Consider the following 24116-nt stretch of genomic DNA (forward strand, 5'->3'; position numbering starts at 1 on the left):
TTCAGTTTTGTTTGAGAAGTGATTTTTAGAGAGGCTCTTTTTGGACATTCTGTTGCCATGGTTTTGACTTCCTGTTCCTCTTCAATGTCCTTAAATCCTATTTTCCTTCTCCCACCCCTTCTCACATTCCTGGAAGTGGGCAACTCTTAGTTTCATTTTGGGGATAGTATAAAGCTCTTACTCGCCCTTTACGTTAATCATTTCCCATTTCTACTGAACAATAAGAGAAACTTTCAAAGGACACTGTTTGAAATAGAAGTTGTCTCAGTTTGCTATATACCAGATTTCTCTGAGAGCAAATATGTTTCCAACAAGCAGAGGATTCTTCTGTTTTCCTTCAGGTCTGAAGTGTTGCAGCTGTTCTGTGCTGGGTTAAACAGCCACAGCTACAAGCTCCTGCCACATTAACACCCATTACACATTTGTGATGGGCAATTAAGCTTCACTAGTGCATATGTATTTACTGGAATGCCTTTGGTGCAAGACGGGGAAATCGTAAAAACAAAGCGAAAGTGTTAAAAGCCTTTTCTTTTAAACCATTAAAACTGATAGAAGGGGTGAAGTGAACAAGGAAGGAGAAAAGACCATCTGTTTCTACACCATAAAAAATAAGGCAGCAATATTCAATGTGTTGCCATTGGGAAAATACACAGGCAGTGTTTGAGGAGCCAGGGTCTGTCCCACTGGAAAGACCAAAGGCTCTCGAGGCTCTCCTGGGATGTTTTGCTGTTGCCTTTTGGTGTCTCTTTTAAGCCAGACAGGTGAGAAGTATCCGATTCCCTTTACATTCCCAGAACACAAAGAGTGAGAGATACCTTCTTAATCCTCTTACTTCACTCTCACTGGAGACTGAGTTAAGGACTGAGGCAGATCTTTGACAGGGATTTAAATAGCCAGCCACAGTTTCCTGAGCTGGCTGTCTACCTGGATATTCCTAAACTGCAAACCGGTGACAAATCCTCCTTCTGCAAAGCCTTTAATGACTGAGCACCACTTGGAGTGTGCAGGGTCACCACATCACCTGGCCGAGGTAATTCAAAGGTCATTTCCACACACAATTTAATGACCAGAACTTTTGCTTGCTTGCAGCTGGCCTTGCTCTGTTGCTGGAGCCCATGCACATTGTTTGCTTTTGCTGGTGACACATCCTTGATGCAAAATGCTGCATCAACAGAAATCACAGTGCAAACTGGCTGGGAGCCCAGGGCTAGGAGCTGCCAGGAGCACTGGGCTGCTGGTGAGCACAGCCTGGCCTTGTGCTCAGTGTTCTATCAGCCAAAACCTGAGGAGTGCAGATGTAGGTTTAGCCTGGAAAGTCAATACCAGTTTGGCATGAATAAGGAGCAAAATTTAGGCCCACGCGGTCTATGTGATATCATGCACAGCTACAGTACTTAGCATCTTTCCCCTGTAAAATTTACTCCTCTTGGTGAATCCATGTCAGAAACTATTTAGGTCTTCTAAGAAATAAAAATGCATGCATGAAATAGCATCACACTATCCATTACTGGTTAAAGTAACACAGCTTTCAAATAGTTTGCAATTTAAAAATTGTCTGTCCAAAAAGAAAAAAACACTGTTGAATAATCATGAGTTTGAAGGAAAGCAATGGGAAAAGATGTGGTTGGAAATCCTAGCCACCACTGTCTTTCAAATCAGGCCTCAAGTTGTTATACCTTGGTGACTTGCTTCTACCGTCTGAAAACAATACTAATGTTGACAATAATAAATAAAGCAGCTGACGTGTTGGGTGAATTATTTCATTCATGGTGGAAAACCTCAGGAAAATCCTCAAATGGAACACATCATAGAAGCATCATTTATTATTCATTAAAAACAGTCCTTACAGGCAGTTCAAAACAGTAGTTTATTAATACAAGCCAAACTGAACTTCATCAGAAGACAGCAAAACCCCCACAATATGGATTGTTATTTCTTGAGATATTTTTTCCCGCTTATGCAGAATGCATGATCCATGTGAACATAAAAGTTTAAAAGCTCAAATGTCTGCAAAGTTCCTCAACATCTTAAATACATTTAGAAAGTTGTTCTACTGCTAAGCAACACAAGCCCTAAGGAGAGCTAGTAATAAGAAACAATTTCTGAAATATGCTAATCAAAGATCATGCTTTGTTAATCAGATTTCTACATGACTAGGAGCAGATGCTCACCACTGGAAGAAGAACACACCCTTGGGAATAAGATGAAACATAACAACCATATTTGCCATTACAGTTCTTTTTGTCCTAAAGCAACGACTATGAACTCTTTGAAAATGAAGAGCTAAAAGTACAAATATATAAATAAAGTGGGAAGAAGATGTTCCTTTATCAGCTTGAAAGCAAAATTACAGCCATCCCTTCTCTATGTCAGCGAGTCTGCACCCAGCTCTGTCTGCACAGTAACAACAAAAATTCTTTAAGCCTGGCTTTGACATGTGAACATTTTTCCACTTTTTCTTTAGGCTGAGTCTGAAGGTGAAACTGATGTGATTAATTACTTTAGAGTGGCTGAGCATTCATTCAACATTTATGTAGGGAGATATGTACCCAGCCAGTACTGGAATTAAATGTTTCACTCGGACAAAAATTCCTTGATGAAAACCCACTTCAGTCACCCCACCTATCATTTTTTGAACCCAGGCTCCATGGTTTCCTCTTCTGAGCATTTCCCATGGATAATGCTAAGGGAAAGAGCAATCCCAGGAGGCAGTTGACTGAAATATAGTACTGGACATCTCAGTATAATCATTTTCAGAAAACTCTTATCTTGGAAAAATGTAGGAAATTATAATACTTCATCTTGGCTCATGAATCTCACTCTTCCTCACTTCACACCCAGACACGTTTCTGCTGCTGACATTTGCTTTCTGGGAAGCCATCCTGGTACTCAGAGCTGAGAAGCCTCTGAATTGACAGGGCAAGGGAAGAAGTGACTGGAGGTGCAGAATTCCTGTCCTTTAGCATTCCCTTTTTTTTTTTTTTTTTATGCAGGGCAATCTAAGCTCTCTCTTAAAACTATAAATCTTCTATGGTGATCTCAGAGAGGGACCAAAATAATTGGTAGATGATAAACAGCAGGGATTGCAGGATTGCATCAGCCCTAACACCCTCCTAATGATATGGTGACATTGCTTTCCAATACCAAAAGGTCTACAAACACCAATGGCATCCCAAACCTCTTTCTGTCCCAGCTCCACACAGCAGACCAGAGAACATTCCCTTATGAAATGAACACACTTTTTCTCTTCCCTCCTTGCACCATTCACCTCAGCTGTGGATTTGTAATATAAATCAGTGTTGGATAAAGACCTACCAACAGTGTTTGAGATACTTTTCTATTACATTTCCCATTTTTATTTATTACCAGAATAAAAAAAGACGTATGACTTGCAGGAAAATCTTAGTTCAGTCAATGGCAGTACAGGGAGAAGTTGCTCTTTAGGATGTAGCTCCATATGTTGCGCCAGTGGGTCACCATGTTAATCACAACAGAGAGAATTTGCTTTTCACACATTTGACTTTAAAAGGGTGATAACAAATAAACACTTTCAGTGTCTCACAGCAATGGATGTGTAATCCTGCAGAAACTGTACAACTAGTTCACAAAAAGATTTATGAGCTTGATTCTGTTTTTATGACCATTCCTTAGGGGGAAGAAAGTATTTTCAAAACGTAGCTGTTCAGTGAAGCTGAAATGAACTGCACAATCAAAAAGAGATGGTGTTATGTAAATATTGGGGGTTTGTTTTTAAAATTTCCTGCCAGTAAGTACTATGATCACCCAATGACAAAATACTCCTGCATAATGCAATGGCAAGAGCAGTTGCTTTTATGCAATCCGCTTGGAACAGTTCTCACCGCGTAAGAAAAGAACATCTGCTGGGAGAGGTATGATGAAATGGAAAATGAGACCCACTGTCTTCAGTGCAAAGATCCTAGTGTGTATTTTAATACAAAAGAGATTGATAATAAAACGAAGTCTCTCAATTAAATGATGCATTACATTATTTGTGTGCATTTCAATATCATTATGTGTTACTTGTTTCCAGCTATACTCCACAAGCAGGCAGGAGAAGGAAAGCGCAGTTCCTGGCTGTAGAGGCCAGGAAATGGGCAATGAGGCGAAGGGCAGGAACGGGAAAGCTGTGGAGACGAGCAGGTCTGGGCAGGCAGTGGACAAAAGGCTCTGACTCTTCCTCCCCACTCAGCATGAAGCTCAAATGGCAACCAGTGTCAATCTTCAGATCTAGGAGGGAAGGTTTCAAACCAGCATCATGTGTCCACTTCCAGCAGCGTGACGACCAAAGAGAAAGTGACAGAGGCAGATGAGTAGTGTCTCCATGGAATTTTACTTTATGCTTCCATGAAAACCATCATAGAGCAAATGTGAAGGTGCCATTAAGCCTACTGAAACATGTTAATAAAAATTCCTACAAGATGCTCTTGGTTTTTTGCTAGGGAAGGGACACATTTTCAACACATGCTGGCTAAGACCAGCTTTGGCTTTAACATTTTGGTTATTTGAGGTACATCACAGCCTGAGGTACCCATCAGAGTTCGAGCATCATCAGCTTTACGATGAATTTATGCTATTTTTTCTAAGGTGAACATGGTCATACATACTAACTTCAAGAGCACTTCTCTGTGAAGGCATGGTAAGTTTCCAGCGCTTTAGTAGGAAACTTGAACCAATCCATGTGCTGGGGTTAGACGGTCACTGGGGCTCCATCCAAGTGCAATGGGACTATTCCATCCCCCTTGAATGGACAAGATGTCCCAAGAAGCTCTTGATGGAATTCCAGGCTTTTCCAGCCATTCAGAAGACTGCTCTTTGTTGGAGCTGAGTGTAATACTTATTCTCAGAATTGATACTGTTAATAATTCTGGTCTTACAAAGTGTTATTTAACAGCAGATTACAAGACCCACCCACCATATAGATGTAGATAATAATGGTTCTATTCTGCTCCTGCAAATCTTGGCAAAAATCGTTCATCTTCATTAGGGAGAATATTTGTGTTAGCCCCCTCCCAAGTTTAGGAGAGAACATGTCCTCCAACCACCAGCTCTGATATTTAAGTCTCTCTCTCTCTCTCTCTCTCTCTCCCCCCCTCCTCAGAGCAGTTTGGATACAGAAATCAATTCAGCTGAAAATTAATTACAGAATGTTTCAAACATGCATGTGAATTATTTTCAATAAATGGAATTTCCCAAGGCAGTTAGGGAATAACTGTCAGCATTTGCTCCATCACTGTGTGGTATTTTGTACAGCTTTGTTTTGGAGCACTCTAATGTCTGAGTGGCTGAAGATGCTAATACAGTGCACAGAAACATCTATTTTAATTTTTACAGGCACTTTAAAAATCACTTTTTATAACTGACATATAATTGCTTTTGACATTGCTGAGGGCCATCCAAGGCAGAAGATGCTTCAAAGGACTCTGCAGATTTCCTTTCTGAAGAAAAGGATAAGAACTCTTGGTATTTAAATTAAATTTTTTGATGAATACACAGAAATCCAATGTAGTGGGGGGGGGAAAAAAAGGGGGGGGGCGGTGGGAAGGAAAGAGAAATAGGACAGGACTGGAAGTTAGGAATTGTGCTTCCACTGGTGGATGAGATAATCAGTCAGAGCCCTCAGTGTGGGTGGCCTTTTAACAAACAACCCTGCTGCCCTCAAGGCCAGGGTCTCCCCAACGTGCAAGGATGGCTCCCTGCCCTCAGTTCAAGGAGCAGGATCCTCAGCAGTGCCACCATCTCCCCTCAACTCCAAGCGCTTCACTATTGGATAATCTGTGCTTGCATGGGTCACACCCGAGGGTGTGCTTCTGCGTATCCCAGTGAGCTGAAGGCAGAACAGACTTCAAAAAGGCCCCCGACAGAAAGATATTGGTCAGATGTTACATTCAATTATTAACCCCAGAAAGTAGTATGGTATAAAATCACCCCGTTCTCTGGGAGTCAGAGGGCTTTGGCAAATGTTTAATGACAGCACGTCTACAGCTTCTGGTTTAGAGTCCCCAAAACCCCCAGATGATCCAGCTTCAAACTTCCTGGGATAGAAGTGAGAGCTTCAAAACGCTGCTCTGATCTTTAGCTGGTGGAACGGGAGGAAATGCTGAAACCTCTGCGTCTGCCTTGCAGGGAGGGCCCAGTTGTGCAGGGTGTGCTGCAAGAGATGCTCAGGACAGGAGCAGAGCTCAGTGTGACCATTTCCTTCCACTCTCAGCTCTGTGTCCCCTCACCATCCCTGGGAGGACACAGTCTCTGTCCCCGGGCTCTCCGGTGATCTCCAGGCTGGGGGAGCCGTTGCTGAGCTCGTGCCCACGGGCGCCCTGCCTGGGATGAAACATCCTCCAACTTCCACCTTCCATTTCCTGGCAAACGAGCGCGAGGAAAAGAGACCTGGGAGCTCTACCCTGCTGGATCAGGCTGGCTGACAACACCTTGCCAGAGCAGTCTAAGTCGCATTTAAGTTTTGCAAGAAGCTGAGACTGCGTTTTGCATATCTGTCATTGAACTGGGTCCTGTGACACCGCCTGATCCCCTTAAACCTCCAGATCCCACTGCCAGAACAGAACTCTGTGCTTCTTTCCAAATCCCTGAAAGATTTTATTCTCTTTGTTACTATGAAAATACTGAAAAGAAAAACTAGAAAGGTTTAATAATGTTAAAGCCATACGAAAGATTCTATATCATTATAAATAAATGAAAAAGGAGAAAGTATATTTAATTTAACACTGAGATTTCTGAATGCTTGGACTTAATAATGCCATGGTAAAGTCTGAAATGCTGGATATAGTTTTTCCTGTAAACTGACATAATTATTTCTGCTTTCTGTTATACTGAAGTGAATTATAATTTATTTAGTGGGATTTCATTTAATACAAATTAATTTACTCCAAGGCAAATGAAAACAAACCAGGTTATACCTTCTTCAGAAAATAATATTTGCAATTATTCATGCATAATTAAAGATATACCATTCCCATTTCAGATTAATACAAACATGTATTTTAATGTGCTCAGAGGGGAAGTTGCATTGTATGTTGTGAAACACTTCTGTTGAATACTGGTGAAATTGTGGTGTAATACTTGTAAAGTTGTTGGAATTTATAATTTAACTGAAGCTGTAATATAATGGGTAAAAAATTACTGTGATTTAATTCAGATAGCTAACTCATAACTGAACCCTTTCCCAACTCTGATTAAAAGCTATAATGAAGTTTAATACTGTGAACTATGACTAAAAAAAAAAAAAAATATTGAAACAATGTAGAACTCCTCTGTATTTTTCACAGAGGGAAATATTTAACCAATCAAAGTTTATTATTCAAGAGATTTTTTTGTTCATTAAACCTCATTTTAAAACATGAACAATATACAATTTTTTTAATGATTATTTTTAGGGGTAATGCAGAAGAAAAACGGTATCACTGTTAATACTGATTCCATCAGCAAATAGCAAAAAATAAGGACCAAACTGGTTTTACAAATCAGTACTTCAGTATCCATAATTACAACTCTTTTCTAACACAGCATTGTAGGGAGCTAAGCAAGCAATATAAATTCTGGGTATGAATTCTCTGAAAGGCTGACGAGGTTGCTCTATTTGTCGACAGACTGAATGTCAATGTTGTTACAGTTACAGCAATTCCCAGCCAGGCTGCTGCCTATCTCCACATGCCTGTATTTAAATGTGAAATGAGATAAGACATTCTGCTCTGGAAATGAGAAAAACTCTACTTTTTCCATTAAGTTCTTGTGCTTATTTTCTAGGATAAATGAAACAGAATTTGGCTCCTGACATTATCAGCTCTTGCATATACAGTTTATAAGCTTGTCCCAGGAAGTGTTCAAGGCCAGGTTGGATGAGGAAAGTGCCTCTGCATATGGCAGGGGACTGGAACTGGATGATCTCTAAGGTTCCTTCCTTCCCAAAACGTTCTATGCTTCTGTGATTTTCCACTTAAAGAGTAAGCTAGAACACTGATAACATTCTTTGAAACAATATGTCAGGGAAGAATTCCCAAATTTGCACTTTTTCTCAGTGTTCTTAGCACTGTAGTGCACGGGCAGTGTCTGTCCTGGTCAATGGGCCAACAAGGAAAGGACACCACCCTTACATTGTCTTTTTGTTCAGTCATGGCCTTTTTTATCCCCTGGGATAAATGAGTTTGTCACTCTGTGCCTCAGTCTCTTTTTCAGCATTTAAAATGGAGATAGCAAAACTGTGTCTAGAAATCATCCTGGGACTCTTGGAAGGCAGCACAGAACACAAGGGAAGGAGCCTGAGAATGACTTGAAAGGGAATGATTTCAGAACAGCCAAACTGCAGAACTAAGAGCCATTTCCTGCTCATTTATGGCAGCCTGATTGTCTCCACGGAAACATGGGAAAAACACTTCATCTTCTCCATCAACAGGAGATTTGTTTCCATATTACATTAGTTTTAGTGTGCACTGAGCAAAACAAATACTAAAATAAAAGGCTCTTGAAAGAGTGATTTCATTACGAAAAGAGCAGTTTCAGTCCTATCATGTGGAAGCACCTCCTGCCAAGGTGATAACTGCTGTGGGAAACCTTGCAAAATGGGCAGTGTTCCGTGGAACACCTCTGGATTAGGCATGAAATGGAAAAATCACAGATTTGTATGTTCACAGGTAAAGAATTTATTGTCAAAAGAAAGCACTAGAATTATCAAGCTATTGAGATTTTAGCCATGAGACACAATCAAAAATACCCTGGATGAATGAGTGCTGCTGCTGCTGCTGCACATGGCTTGTACTTACTCTAGAAACAGGAAACACACCAGAGGTGTAAATTGGCTGGGGCTGACTGGTGTAATAGATTGTTGCCTAATGGAATTTTCATTGCTTCTAAGAGGAATTGCCTAGGCAGGAAAAGATGAAGCTTCTCTATGGATAATCAATTAGTCATATAATTGATATCTGGAAGAGGTTTAAATGGGAAATAAATGAAAGGACAAACACCCAGCATGCCTGGTTTTAAAGTACAGTGAGTATGAATACAGCAAAGAGAATTCCTTCCTCAAGAATGAGTTTAACAGAAGCAAGTTCTGGGAAAACCAGTATCTGATATCATTCCTCACTCCAAAGTGCAAGCGAGAAGCTCTGGTGTGAAACAAATAATGATGAAAATTCCTAAACTACAAAATCCTTTTCTAAAAATTAACTCCACTCTGCTGGAATTGATCAGTAATTGCTGGAATTGTGTTAGAGGTAGACATTTTGAGACTGGGAGTCTCTAAACAATAGGAGATCAGTGATTTTTCTGCACAGAATGAGATGAAAGGGTAAAATTAGCAGGTGACCTCAGAAATGGAAAAAGCAGATTGTCAAATGGGCTGGAGGACACAAAGTGGTCACAAAGAAGAGGATGAGCATTGCAGGTGAGAAGTGTTGAGTGGAATGACAGCAGGGAAATGATGAAGTCACAGGCCTTGAACCACACTGCAGAATTTATGGACAGAAGGAAAAAAAAAAAAAAAAAGTTGCATTCTTTCTACATTTTTTTTTCTTGATACAATTTAGTTGCTGGCACCTCATAATCCAGTATTTAATTCACACAACCGGAAGTTCCTATCTTGGTTCTGAGACCTCAAAATTAATTTTTAACAACAAAAGATCACCTTTAGAGAGCTGCTGCAAATCAAAGTTTTCTTTATATAGTTCTCTGATAAATTATACAATTCTTGTCTTATTAATGCATTGCAGGCATCTTGATATGTCTTTTGATAAGTGATACTAATTTTTAAAGGCACAAACCCAATGTTTAGAAGGTTTTCAAGGAACTAATACTTTCATTAAAATGCTTTACATTGCTCAAAAAAAAAAAAAAAAAAAAAAAAAGCAATGATGAAGATATCATCTGACAGAGGAGAAATGCTTTTTCTCTTGCCAATATTTAGCCAAAATAATTCTGAAAGAAGATCCTTTATGAAGAAAAAAAGTTTGAACAGTTCCTTTCTCGAGTAACTGTGTGGAATAACTAAAATGTTGTTTTGTCCTTTTCCTACAGAGAAAGCTGAAGCTGCCTCAGGCAATACAACAGCAAACTCTGTAACCTTGCACTCAGCATGGTAGCTAAAATTGACTTCTACAACAGAGGAACAACTGTTCATAAGAGAATTGCTTGATTTCTGGAACCTAGGCGAGAACTGCCTTGGAAAAGAGTAAGCTCCCTGAGTTATGAAGTCAGACTGAATTATTCAGGGTTCCTGACGTACATGTTCTTTTTTATTAGAACAAAGATAAAACAGAGTTCTAATAAAAAGGAACCACATGTATCAGTAAAGCTGAATAATTCAAACACAGAGTAACAGTGGAATTGGAAACTGGGGTTTACTGTCTTTCAGGGAATATATATATTATATTATATTTCCAGAGTCAACTTGTCTGATCTATCATATCTGGAGGCATTGCCCCAAATACTTTTCTGATTCCAAGCAAGATCCTTGTGGAAGAATGACAATCAGAAACAGGACACTTGTGACCTTAATATTAAGGAGATAAAAAATTTCCATTTATATAAATTTCCTATGATGTTGAGAAAACATAACTTTTATTGCAGCACAATTTATCCATTCCACTTCTTCTCTTGCACAATATATTTCTATTTGCTTTTAATCAGCAAATTGCCATTTTAATACATCACTACAAAGAGGTCTTCTGTACCTCCAGAATTGGTTGCAGCAAGATGCTCAGTAAGAAAGACTCTCAATGAGGGCATATCTTGTATCTCTGCTCCGTTCTGATTCCTCCTCCCTACTTCACAGGGTTTGCAATAAGCCCCTGTGATATTTGGGCTGACACTGAACTGGAAAATGAGTTTAGCTTGATTTTGCCATAGTCAAACATTAAAATCTGTTCAGAGAAAATGTGTTTGTCTGACATGAATACTGAATTTGCATTTATAATTTGGACAAGATCATTTTCCAGCTGATTTTACAGCACTTTCCAGGATATAGATGCTGACAGAAAGTCTAACTCGAAATGTTTATCCACTCAAAGTCACATCAGAGCAAAGACTGAAGACAATCTGAGCATGCCAGGAGTGCAGAAGGGGAAAAAAAAATAACTGAGAGCTTCATGCTCTCTGCTCTGACCCTTTTTCAGCACTTGGGATATTAAAGAAACTTTCCTGAGATCCAGAGGTGGGGAACAGCTGTACAAACTAATAAGCCTGAGCAGCAGTTAAGCTCCAGTCCAATCAACTCCATCACCAGAAACACTGGTACATCAGCTTCAGCTGCTGCGACAGAGGCAGCCTCAATGTTGGGTACCATTAAGTTCATCAACAACAAAGCAAAAATGGAATTCTGCCCTTGTAACTCTCTTGAGGGCTTTTATGTTATACATCACAATTTGGAGGCAGGGAGTCAGTGTTTCAGTTCAGGGTGTTTAATTCAGCTACACACTTTAACCATCCCTTGCTTAGGCAGTACATATGGATAAAAAAAAAAAGTAAAGACATTGAGAAAATGTAATTAAAAGAAATACCAGTATTTCAGTGTATTATTCCATGTGCATGCTTGCTACAAATGAGTTATGAGGAAATATCACAAAAACTCAGATTAAACTACAGTAACAGCCTTTGTACTAATGTGCAAGACCTAATGAGGGAATTCCTTTCTCTCTTTCTCACACAGTATCAATTTCATGCCCTATGGATTTTTAAATGGCCCACAAATCTTCGTGATTTGTTTTTTTTTTTTTTTTTTTTTTCCTCTAAAGGAAGACTACTGTAGGAGGGTTTTTAATGTGAGTTGAACAGTCAATAAAAGTCAAGATATTTATTAGGCATAATGGGCTCCTGGAGCACGGCAGATTCTGCGTGGGACATTGCCATTAGTGAGTGTGTGTAGCCCTCGCTACTGGTCCCAGTCTGCTGAACTGGATGCGCCACACGGACATTAATATATAGATTGATTTTTTTCAAGGGCTTGGCAAACACTTCAGAACAGCAGGTGTCAAACTGCCAATGTCATTGTTTCCAAAGAAACATCCTTCTTTCCTCCTTCCAGCGGATTGTCTCAGTGGCTCTTCCTTAAAGTTTTCTATCAAGCTAATTAATTTAGCAGTCTCCCAGGCTGCAGGATGATTTGAAACTCAGCATGTTCTCCTACAGATAATTTGCTAGTCTGTCTGAATTCCACATCACTTAACTGTGTTTTCAGGTCGACTTCTGGATCATTTAGATTTAGAATGGAGCAGTACAAAGCCAAAAGGCTGCAGCTAAAAGCCTTCAATGACCCTTCTTATTTCCTCAAAGCCTGAGAAATCAAACAGATGAAGAGGAAGCTTGGCAGGCTCATGATACAAATACAGAGAAGTGAAGTGTATTTTTACAGACAGTGGACTGTCAGGTTTTTGTAGTGAAATAAAATGAACATATAGTTGCTTCTTTCTGTAAGTAATCTGAAATAAGGTATTCATCCTGCTTAAAATCCCAGAGTGCTAAAGTTGGAGTGCTGATCCTTTAAAATGCTGTTTATCCACAACTTCCTCTGCTGGCATTCACTGGCAATTAAAAATTGCTATAGAAATGTCATCATCTGTGAAGAGCCATTACCTGCATGGGAAGTACTAAGTGCCTCCATCAGAGACTGTGCAAATTTGCAAATGACCACATTTTTACAGATACTTATCTTTTAATGATGAAACACCAGACATTATCATAGACTGGTGGAAGCTTTGACTTCTTTGGGATGAGGATTTCACTTTCTGCTTTCAAATGGGCTTTGCTAAATGACTCATAAGATAAAACCAATAGGAAAGTAGGGACATGCTTATCTGTGCAGCAGCCTTGGTCATTCCGAGGATTAAAATACTTTATTGTACTGCTGACACATTTGAGAAAAAAATGCACATCAGAAAATAAATGGGAATACAGGAACAGAAGACACAAATGTTCTTGCCTTCATGAAAAAGCTGATAGCTGAGCAATACATATCACTGCTCCCACTATGTTTTAAAAGAAAAAAAAAACAAACTTAACAGTAGGGACAGGTTGGGTCAATGACCCCATCTCTGCATGCTGTTATGGTGCCAATATCTTTGTCTCTCATGCTTGATAAAGCTGTCAAAAAGAGGAGACTGGAACAGCTAGAACCTTTCATTCTCCCGTAATGAATAATTCACATCTCTGTTATTTGCTTGAACTGCTGAATGCTGGGCCTTACAACCACATAATTAAGTAATAAAGAATAGGGGATTTGTTGCATGTTTCACTTACCAGTTTCCCCAAATTCATGTAAAGATGACAACGTGGATTCATAAAAGTGCACATACACAAGCAATGTGGGAAGAAGAAATCCTAAAAGCGTCACATGAGTGCTAACATCTAGCTAATGCACATAGCTTCCAAATGATGTTCACGTTTGTCCAACGCCACAGTTGAGGATTTGCCATGTAACACACCATTGTACTGTCTGAAATGATCCCACATGGAGATGAAGAAACCCACAACTGATCACACTGTCCATCAGAACAGAAGCTTTGGGCCCTCCCCAAGAAGAAGATCAGCTGGAAGCCACTTTATTAGATTAGATTACACATTTAATTAGATTCACATTATCTGCCAACACCTAAGAGCTTCTAGACTTCTTTTACTATTTCCTTGAGATTAATTGCGCCTATTATCAACTATCCTAGGTCAGATTGTAAGAATATGCAAATGCAAAACACAGCCTCAGATTTAGTGGGGGAAGACAGAAAGTCCTTAACAGAGTACTGCTGCCTGTTAAGGACATTTCAGGCTGTGTCCACACTCCCATGCTAAGTGTCTTCCTCTCTAGCACCAAGAATTTTCAGAATCCAGTGTAAAACCAAGTTGTAATGCTTGTTGTTTTGTTAGGAAGGAGAGAGTGCCTTCAGTACTTTGGTAACATTTGAAAGAAGTATCCCAGATAAAATTTGTACATTGCAGACAGAGGGAATAGGGCATGAGGCCATCTGCCTTCTGCCTGATATTGGTAAAGGCTTTCATGGGGGTACGCTGGGGATCGGGCTTAAGTGGACTGGCAAGAGAAGTAAATAAATGAGAAACAGTTAATGAAGCAGAATGTGAGCAAGCATCAACCAGTGTGATGACTCTGAAATAAAGATATGTGCTCTTCTTGTAGGAATTACAGACTCCTGAGGCAAATCTTTAGCAGAGAACTCCCACATGAACAGCCCCCAGGGAGCACTTAATGTTATGTGAAGAACAGAAGGCTTCATGTACTGATAACTGTGCATTTTCCAGAGGAAAAAAAAAGCCCAGACCTAAAAAATATCCATCAGCTAATGCTCTTGGAAATGCATGAAAGAGAGAAGTACTAAGAGACAGAAACACTGGAGATTCTTTCTGACTGTCTTCTGTGGGCTCACTGACCTCACTCCTATCTCTAGCACACACACTACTTGAGACCTTGCAAAGGCAAATGAAGTACCCCATAAATGCAGTTTCTCAGCATGTTTTGGTACTTGAACCACAGGTTGTCTGCTTGATGACATAAAATAATCCTAATTTCCCCCTCTACACTTTTGCCTAGATCCCATTTGCTAATTTAGCTCGCAGCCAGCATTTAATTTAATTCAAGGCTGTATACTCTGCTTTGAGGAAAGGCTTGCCCATCTTACTTGAAACAGAGGATTCAATACCCAATTAACTTTCTGAAAATCTAGTTGTTCCCCAGTTTTGCCAGTTGGAGTGAGTATGTGCTAAATATACTTACCAAACAATCTCATATTATAACTTGACATCCTATCTCATCAGCACTGCCTTGAAATATTGACCTGGGAAACCGTGCTGACGTTTAATTGAGGTGGGTGTGGTGGGAATGCGTGTGAGTGGAATTTCATTAATCAGCACCTCCCAAGTTACTTTTCCAAGAGGGAACAAATATAAATGATACTACATTTCCTAGTTGGCCCGGAAAACAGCACAAAGGCAAAAACCAGCATCTCTATCTCAGTATGATTTTAACTCTCAGCCTGTAGAATACTTAATTTCCGATGTAACTAAATACTTCAGTGAAGTGAAATCTATAATCTGCAGTATCCCAAGTCACCTAGGAATCAAAAACCCCATCTGTCCACTCTCCAGATGAGAAGTGTGAGCTGTCCATGGTGACTGAATAAATCCTTCTGCCCTGCAGTACACCACGAGCAGCACACCATCCCTATGCTGCTTCAGCTGAGGGCTGGGAAGTTCAGCTACAGACAGTAACTTAAAATGAATTAACCAGGTAGCTGAAGATCATGTGGACATATCCAGAGATTTCTATCCAACTCAAGAAATAGGACCTTGAATCTACAGAATAATTTGAATTTTATTTTGGTACAGTACATATAAAACAGCATCAACGTCTTCCTCTTAGCCTTGAATTTACTGTTCTGAGAGTTGTACCAACACCAGTTGGTCAGCTGAATACACCACTGAAAATCCATATGATCAACAAATTGCCTAGAAATGTAGGAGGAAATGGGAGGAATGAGCTGCATTTACTGCAGGGATTCCTACTGCAGTATGTGAGGAGGCACTGATGCACAAGAAGGGAGAACTCCAGTCAGAGGATGTGGCCACACCAACTCTTGGGAAAGGAACATAGGCTTGGGGAGATGTTACAAAATGGTTTGCAGAGCAGGCATCAAACACAAAAGGCATGGAACCTTGGCATGGATGTGAGCTGTGGCAGGTAAAGCCAGCCCACTGTTTTGAGAGCCCTTGAATTATTATGATTCTATCTGTAGTCTGGTCCATGAATACACATTTTGTCATCTTAGTGTACAAGAGAATGATTTCCCTCATTAATACAAATTGAACTTTCAGGTCCCAGCAACTCTGATTAGAAGAGGCTCTAAGGGTGTGTGGCCAGCCCTGAACAATTACTCAGGTTATGGCCCTAGTTAATATTCTCGTGGTCAGTTTTCTAATTGTGTAAGCCTCAGAAATTTTCATTTCCAATGCAGCAGGGCATTTAGACTGCTTAGAATATTCACTAGCTAAAAACCTGGAAAAAATATATTGATTGGATATTCTTAAGCCTTATCCTGTAAGCAAAATGCTATTGCTGTAAGGTATTGGTGAAACACACAGAGTACACCAGCTATGAGTATTCTTGCTGTACAGCTGAGGTTATGTTTAAGAAAAAGGGGCAAGCCTGTATTCTATGGCATTCATTAGCATGTGATAGCGATACAAGATGAGGTTTCAAGTCAGCAGATTTTCTTGCCCAGAGTCTCCAGTTTTTAGCCCTCCAGAATGTACGAGTCCTATACATGAAAATAGGGTAACAGGCAGTAATTAGAAGATGCCAGAATCTGGCTTTCAAGGTTCTAAGCCATTGCAATGATTACACTTTATGAAAAGGTAATAATTACCAAGGACAGGTGATTACATGCCCAATTCAAGCTCTTCCCCAAAGTGTTTGCTGAACCCTGCTTCGAGAAATCTGTGATATGGAGAGGCATGACACAGAGCTTCTGTGGGATGCTTGTGGTGAGGGGAATTGCCATCTCAATAACACACTAAAACATTCTTTCTAGTAGCTGAAGCAATCTTAAAGCACTTGGTGTCCATTTCATGCAAGGGAGTGCAATCCCTTAATACATTCTCTTCCACATTTCCTTGCAGTCTGTGTAATTCAAAGGGACAAAAGTGTAACTTGCTCCATTTGAGAGACTAAAACATTTATATCACTTAAATCTGACTCATTCACACGTCTATTTACATCCAAAAAATCAAAAGTTCTCCAGTGTTTGACAACTACCAGCTGGGAAATTATATTGATGTGGAAATGTCAAGACGTAAACATACCAGGTGGGAAGCCATCTCATTTAACACTAGAGTCCCACTCTGTAGGCATCTAAAACCCTACCACTCTTCTGACTTGTTTCTTACAGCAATCTGAATATGAGCTGAATTACACCCTGGAGTATCTATTTGCTTGTACGAATGAGAAACAGAATCCAGACAATCAGATCCATAGTAGCAGACACTGAAATGTAGACAGATGAATCTCTGCTGCTTTGATGATACACCCTAAGGACATTGCAACAATCCATACAGAAAAAAAAAGGAGACAGAACTTTGGCAAGATCCTATGTTACTGAAATACTGCTATCAAAAATATTTAATTACTAACAACACTACCTTGAAAAAACCAGCTCAAATAGAGGGAGTCTCATACAATTTACTTGTGAAGAATTCACAAAATCTGTCCTTTGGCCATTTCATGCAGGCAAATTTTAAAGTGCTTTCCTTAGATAAGAAGAAAGAGAGGGGTATCTTATCTTCCATTATTCATCAAAAAAATTCGAAAAGCACTCATGCTTTGAATTTAGTCAGCAAACATATCAACAAGTACCATAGCTACTGATTAAAGAAGCAGCATGTTCAGCCCTGTACCTGAAATCAAGGACCTGTCTTAGCATATATCTTTTGAGTGTTGAGGTTTATAAGCCTGGTAAGCAGGATTATGGATTCCCTGTTTAGACTATATTAGTTACAGTGACTTTGCTAACCTGAACTTTTATATTCCAGTTTTCTATCAGAACTGGTAGCTTGTTCTGGTAGATACAGCCTAACACTATTAGCACCTTAGGAAGATTTTAAATTTCTTTAGTAATCCTTCAAGAACCTTGTAAAATTGCAGCAGCTGCACTTTAGCCTGTGGGGAAAATGAAAGCAAGAAGTTTATCAGTCTTAGGCAAGGAAATATGGAGAAAAAAAGGCAGAGCTAGACAGAGAATTCTAGTATGCCTGGCTGCCAGTTCTGTGCCAGTTCACTGAAATGTGCTTCTCTGTCATCATGAATTAGCCAAATTGTAGGCTGCACTCTGCATTTGCAAAAACTGGAAATTTCTGGATGCAACTGCACGTGAGAAAGACCTCAGATGCCAGGAGCGGTCTGTCCTGGCTGGCTGAAGGACTAGTAGTGTCAGGATTAAAGAGAGGATTATTTTATTTGTGCTGTAGACAAGAAAAATCACTGTATATTCACAGAAATGTGAGTAGAGCCCTGAAGGTGATAGAGTAAATCTTGGAGGAGATGCAGGCTCCGTGCTGGTGTATTGCAGAGATGGGCTGGGGCAATTCCCGAGCGCAGTGTGCGAGGAGCGGTGCGTGCCCGTCACCCTGCACCGGGGCTGGGGGAAAGAGAGGAGGACAGGAACATTTCCTGCAACTGCTAACTTGGCTGGATTTGGGGAGAACTTCCCACCCCTACGCAGAACTCATAAAAAGAACTGACACCACTTACACACACAGTACACTCCTTACAAGGAAAAAGTATCAGTATAAATGGGAGAAAGAGTTAGGATTAATAGGTAAACTAGAATTCACATGGCATTAATAAATCATGGTCAGATTTGAATACAATTAACTTAATGGACATCAAGTAGAGAAAGCAACAGAAAGTGAATTGCATTGCCAATGTCATTAAAAAACCAAAATATTTGTGCTCTTGGAAGTACTGTGACTGGACATGTATTTCATATTTAGGATGACTGGCACACTTCAAAAAGAAGTTGAAAACTTGAGAAAAAAATATTTTCCATATCTCCAACTAAAATCAAATTCCAAACTTTGTTCTCTGTTATGAAATGCTGAGTTTTGAAGTAATGATCCCTTAAAAGTGTATTAGATAGAGAAATATGCCTTGTGACAACTTCTTGTAAGGCCAAAATTGGATCAGAAGATTTTAAGATTAGCAGAACCATCCCCATATCCCCATGCCTAGTGGGAGGCTTTATCTCTAAGAATATCTTCTCAATAAGAAAGTTCATTATTTGTTGGTTATTTCAATTATAGATAGAAAAAAATATATAAAGGTTCATTAATGCCCTGAATGCTGACTGTATAAATATTCATTCTTTCTCCTGTTGTCGCTTTATTTATGCACTTGCTTCACACACTAGGAGTTTTTAAGGGCATGAACAGTTCCTTTTGGGAAAACAAATTGTACAAGCAAAAGGATTTTTAGTTTGTTATACTAATTGCAACAAAAAATATGATTACTGATGAAGGAGATTTGTGTCTCTCCAAATCCTTCTGATATTTATGCAAACACTCAGAATGGCTGTGTTTTTTCCCTCTGTGAAGGAAATTTTTCATACCCCAGTGTAAAAGCAGAGTTGATATTCCCACTGAGAGCAGGTTAAAGAGCTCATCGAGTTTGGTGTTAAACCAGGGGCATCTCAAGGAACAGAGCATACACAGAAGGCAGACGGAAACAATTTCAAGTCCACTTGAAAATTCCCACAGCAGTAAGGGGCACATAGGTGTTTATTTCCCTAGGCACAGGCTAGGAGAGAACTGTTCCAGGGCTACCTGATGTGCCTATGGAAAATTTCAATTAGCATGAGGAACACCAAGATTTTGCTGTGGATGGATTTGTGGCCACCCCAAGTGACACCAATTTTGGGAGACGCTCGGTACTTCTGGATCTGTTGCTGCCTCAACTCCTTTGCCAAGCCTTCCTACAGATTTATGGAGAAGCAAGCAATATGGCTTGTCATAAAGCAGTTTCACACTCTCTCTGTAAAGATTCCTGCTGCTTTATTTGGATTCTCAGGCATTGCTCTCCTGCCTTGTTCCTTTACTGCTGCACAGTTCCATTCCATCTCCACAGTAATCTATAACAATTGAGTCTGAAGTGAAGCTATTAGGAAAAGACAAAAGCATCTTGCTTCAGGACTCTCTATAAATGAGAAACATATTCCTAATTTCATATTGGTATTCCATTTATTTTAGACTTATAAAGGGCTCATATTCTCTAAACATGCAAATGGATAGTGTATTTCCGTTTCCATCGAGCTTCTGATGTCAATTTTTTTCTTCAGTGTTGGGGTAATGGATTTTCTTCTTATTTTTTTATATATCCCACTGTGGATATTTGGTCTTTATTTGTAAATAAATAGAACAATTATGAAGAAGATAATTACTGCTTATACAGAAAAAAGGCTGCCTAACTATGGGGTTGTCTCTCTAAGTATGCTGGATTCTACCAAAGAAAACCTTGAAAGGTTGTAATTGAAAGCTGGTGCACCCCTGGCAGGCTTTACACTGATAAAAAGAGTATGATAATTAATCACTTGCCTTATTAGAAAGAAATTATTCTACACAATGATTAAAAATGACTACAAGAGCTGATACCGCGTTACTTCCTCAGAAAGGCAGCTTTGTGAATATAAGAGGCAATAACTGCAAGTTCTGTCAGCAACAGAACACAGACAAACTGCAAGGGACACGGTAAGGGCAGCACTAACGCCAGGGAAGAGATTATTAAAATACAATACAGTCTAAAACCATCTCCTACTGAATGAAAGAAATGCTCTAATAGCATGTGTGATTAGATGGAAAGAAAATCTCAATAGAAAACTGAGGCCAAATCCTTTCCTACTTTTGTCTTCCCAGTCATGTATTTTTCCTTTAAGCAATGAACCCACAGACCTTACCTATGGACTATTATCTGCTTAACTAATGGTATATTTGCTTCCAGGATATACCACAGTACACTCGTCATCACCTTGGATATTGTCTCTAAGGACCAGGTTATGCACATGACCCAAGCAAAATACAAGACATCTGAAAATCACCAGTGGCCTTTAAGTTCTATATAAAGCAAAAAGAGTTTTGGCAATACTAAAAACAACCCCAACAAAACCCAAATTCCCAAACCAAACAGAGAACACTTTGCTATCTCAAATGAAAATGACAGAATTTTGCTGCGACCTGGTGATACCTGTTCTGGTGGGTCATGACTGATATGGATGCTAAACACTAAATAATTACTTTCCATGATTCTTACCTTCTCTTGATGAAATAACAGATTAGAGGAAAGAGGCTGAAGCGGAAGAATATGTTTGTGGGATTTGGTGGTATTACACATACTTAAATTTAAGATGAGGCTCAATACCCTTCCCAGCAGTCATGAAGTCTGAAAACAGATTCAAATCAGCATTGAAAAAAACCCTCCTTTGAATATTTCAGACTAAGGAGAAAATCAACCATTTAAACCACAGCTTATTTTGGAATCAGTCTGATTCCCATGACCTTGAATTTTCAGAAATCTAGGCATTGTGATTTATCAATGGCACTGCTGGAACTGTCTGACAGACCACACAGGCAGATATTAGAATCAGCCTCTGGCTCTGGAAATGCATCTTCTCAGTGTCTTTCTCTCATGCCTGGGGAAGAAAAGCAACAGGAATATACTTGGGATATTAATGACAAAAAACTACCGCAGTTCACACTTTCTGCTGACTGTGACTCATTAGCCTTGTCTGCCCACCCATCCTTTATCTCCTCATAATTTGTTACTAATTATCTTCCACATCAAAGCTTTTGGGTGGTTCTAATACCATAAAATCATCTAATGAAGTACCATACTTCAAATTACATTTTATGTAACAGCAGGTTGTCAGATGGATAAAATATGGCAGGAAAAATGCCCAAGTTTCAAACCACTGGAGCTTTCCTGTGGTCACAACCCTGTCAATAACAACTGAAATATTCAAGCACCCAACTCTGCATTTCCTGAGGGACTGGGAAACATGCAAGTGTTGAAGGTGGTGGACAGTACCTGTCACAAGTCAGTGTTAAGCCTTGATTCAGGTCAGTGTGCGAACAGGTATCACAACTGGGGAGCTGTCTCTTAGATCCTCTCTTCAATTCTGTCCCCGAAAGCTTTGGTATCTTGGCCAAGGCAGTGTCAAAATAAATATGAAGAAATCATGAAAGCCATGGTTCATCAAAGCTGCTCATTCTCTGGAGCCTTTAATATCAAGCTCAGTAACCTCAAATGGATCTGAAGTAGGTGGGCATGCTGCCATCTCTCCTGCTATGGAAGCTATTCCTCTCTCAGCAGTGCTCCTCCTGACCAAACACGGGATCCCGCTGCCTGACAGCACGGCCGGCTCGCAGGAGCCAGCCAGGCACAGGAAAGACAGCAATGACATTAAAGCAGCATCTCTGCTGTCACTGAAAACAAAGGCCTCATTTGCTGTTTCCTCTGTTGAGGCAGGTGGTAAACAAACACTGCAGAGAGCTCTCAGCACGACAGGGCACCGGCAGCGCAGCAGATTTTCCATTGCCCTATGTATTGGCTTAAGAGAGCTCTAGGATAGAGGCTGGTATCAACACTTCTTGCTCTTAAGGCAAAACACAGGCAGGTCTTATTAAAACAGCAAGCAGAATTTTCCCCTGGGATGTTCAAACAAGCTTTCCTTGAGTGAAAAATACCCAGTCCATTTATAGTTCCACATGTGCAAGACGCCCTTCTTCAAACTTGACATTTGTTCACATGAACAGAAGCTCAAATATCAGGAAAAGAGCAATTCTTTGCTCAGTTTCTCAGGGTTTTTTTTCGTGCTGACCAGAACTGCGGCATCACTGCCACAGGAAAGTGATGAAGCTAATAACTTAACGAGGTCCCCAAAGGATTGAGCATTTCTGCAGACAGCAAGAATACCTCGAATTAACATAATTAACCACACAAAGGATTTTAAAGCTTAAATATTTCAAGGCTTAAGCCAGTATCTGTGAAAGCCCAGAAGATCTAATGGGAAGATGTGTGCAGCTGTGCTGGGTGGCTGTGATGGATGACTGTGGCTAGCTGTGTGTGCCTCCTTTCTGGTTCACTTGCTCTCTGCACACACGGTGCCCACCGGCATCCCAAGCCCCTCACTGGCACATTAAGAATCCACGTGTGCTCTGGCTACAGAAGGTCCTCTTTGCACCATTCCTGCTGGCCCTGCTGCCTGCAGCTGTAGGGAGTTTCTCTGGTTCTGAAGGTGTCTTTGAAATGGCCTTCAAATGACAATGCTGTGTATGAAGCAAATTCTGCCTATTTGATTATTGTCCAATTTTAACACACTTTTTTTCCAATGCCTCTGCCTCAAACCCCTGTGACAAGGGGGACATTGGACTTGTTTGTGTAATTTAGAGAAGAAATTCTAGTTTTCCTCTGTTGTTTTTATGCTGCCAACATGACAGACCTTTGCTGACTTAAAACCCAAATAGGCTGACTTACTCAAAGGGCAAAACTGAACCTCACAGAGAGAGTGAAATAATAATAATAATAATAAAAAATTATAAGCTTCACTGGGTTTATACTTATTCATTATGCAACTGGAGACCCCAAGAAAGGCCAACGATACATGTCAAACATGCATGAAATGGGAAAAGAAGCCCTATCCTTGCAGTCTTCAGTTAAGACCAGCAACCACTGCCTCCCATCTGGGCCTAAAATTGAATTATTGTTAGAGATGTGCCAGGGCACTGGGATCTCTTTATGTTTCTGTGTCACAGCTGTGAGCCATCCCATTCCCATAAGCCAGGAACGCAACAAGGAAAACCCAAGACATGTGCACTGGTTATTTGCAGCCATATGTGTATGGCAGCCAATCCATCTGGAGCTTGCTGTGCATGCCAGATATTTTCGGGAGACTGGACTGGAAATGGGGCCCGTTAGATATCCAGAGTTAATTAGCAACATTCTCTTTGCCTTTTATCTTCTCTGCCTTTCATCTGTGGATGTTTTGCTACATGAGATGCTGAGGTGCCTTTAGACAGAAGTAGTGTTACAGTGGCATAAATAAAATCCCCAAATAGTTTTAGAACATACTGACAAGTGGGGGGGGGGGGGTCACTTCTTCCATGAAGTTAATATTGGTAGACAGAGTATTAAAACAAAATAGCTTCTTTTGATGTTGCAGATTGGCAGATCAAGGAGTCATAATCACTGAACTAAATCTCCCTGAAAGCTCTGCAGCATACATATGCTCATTAGAGCACGATATTGCTACTTAGCAAGCCTCTGAGTAATATTTATAAAAGGAATAAATACAGTTAATGTGAACAGTTCCATGACTTGAATGCCCGGGCAATGCATTTGGTGAGTTTTAAAGATGAATAAGATATGCCTTAAACATTAATTTACCTAAATATAATTGACTCTTGACAACCTGAGCAACTACTACAGATCGTGATCAGAAGCAGTTTATTGTACAACTTGCTTTACCTTAGTGGTTTACAAGATATATCTAATATTTCTCAAATTTAAAAAAAAAAATGGAACCTCACTGTGCAGCCTTAGTCATGACAAA

The 24116-nt window shown here is 40.0% G+C and overlaps 1 protein-coding gene across 1 annotated transcript in view; it reads right to left on the reverse strand.

Moving 5' to 3' along the window:
- SPOCK1 (SPARC (osteonectin), cwcv and kazal like domains proteoglycan 1) overlaps nucleotides 1–24116 on the reverse strand; it is a 276373-nt gene that overhangs the window by 119111 nt on the left and 133146 nt on the right. The gene's annotated exons all lie outside the window — the stretch shown is intronic.

This window comes from Hirundo rustica, chromosome 14 (genome assembly GCF_015227805.2).
Source record: "Hirundo rustica isolate bHirRus1 chromosome 14, bHirRus1.pri.v3, whole genome shotgun sequence".
Classification (NCBI taxonomy): Eukaryota; Metazoa; Chordata; class Aves; order Passeriformes; family Hirundinidae; genus Hirundo; species Hirundo rustica.